Raw genomic sequence first — 1,357 nt, 5'->3', positions numbered from 1 at the left:
TGGGATCAAGTCCCACGTCGGGCTCCTTGCTCCGCAGGGAGCCTGCTTCTCCCTCCGCCTCTACCTGCCACTCTGCCTGCCTGTACTCTCTCTATCTCTCTGACAAATAAATAAATAAAATCTTAAAAAAAAATACAAAGAGAGGGAAGTGGGTTCTTTTCTTGTCATATCCTTTAAGAAACTAAAGAGCTTTATGAATTGCTGCTGGATGTGGGGGTGGGGTCTAGTGGGCTAAGTGTCAAGAATTATTTGCATAGAAACCTTCCTCCCTCCTTCCCCTTATGGAATGCCTATTAACATTGGAAAGAACAATAAGAACAATAGAATAAAATCAGTAGAAAACTATTTGGAAAGCCAGAGTAAAATGCTATAAAAACAAGGATGGAAATGCAGTTGCAAGGGGCAGTTTTCACATCCTTTGAAAACTGGGATGAGGTAGGCTATAGGTAAGCCAGTCTCAACTACATGTTCCTTTTGCAGACACGCCCAAACCATGCAAGCTACTGGGATTTTGCCCACAGGTCAGACTTTAGAGTCAAAAGGGGGCTTACAGACGATGCTAACTTTCTATTTACACATTGCTGCACTGAGGCCAAGTAGGAAGACACTTAGGGCTACCCCATTCGTTGGTGGCAAATGACGGTAATAAAATCTAAGCGCTCTGAGCCACTCTTTAGTGTTCCTCACACATTCTTTGTCCTCATGTTGTCTTGTTTCATTTATTGGTAACTAAACCTTAAAATCTCTGAAGGCAAATATCATGTCGTTCCACTTAAAAGCTCCTCCTATGGGGTAACAACATACTAAATTATCTACCATATTCGCTAGTCACTATGCAATCCAGCGCTGCCCAATCCAGCTTTCCACCATGATGGAAACGTTCCAAACTGGCACCGACCTATACGGTCACTACGAGATATGTCTGGCCACTGAGCACTTGATACATGGCTGTTGTGACCGAGGAACTGGTTCCTTAACTCTGTTTAATTTTAATTAGTTAAAATTGCCATTTAAACCGCCATATTTGCCTAGTGGCTACTGTGGGGACTAACTTAATGGTAGTGGCCGCAGAGTATGGCATGCGTCACAGGGCTGATTCTGGGGAAGAATGAGCAGCCAAGGCTGGGGTCTGAAGTCCCTTGAAATATCTGGTGGATCCATGACAAGCAGTCACGTCACAGGACCAGGCTCCGGGCTGCAGTCATTCATTCAAGGGCATTTCACAAGCAAAGCAGCAGAAGGGCCAGGCCTTGGGTGGGGGAGGGGGCACAAGAAAATAGGACGGCCGTTAAAAAGAGGCGGGGCCTGGCACGTGAGACTGAGGGGGGCCACGTCTACGTCATCACCGTGGGGGCTT

This window comes from Lutra lutra, chromosome X (assembly GCF_902655055.1).
Source record: "Lutra lutra chromosome X, mLutLut1.2, whole genome shotgun sequence".
Classification (NCBI taxonomy): Eukaryota; Metazoa; Chordata; class Mammalia; order Carnivora; family Mustelidae; genus Lutra; species Lutra lutra.
This window is presented reverse-complemented; position numbering follows the sequence as displayed.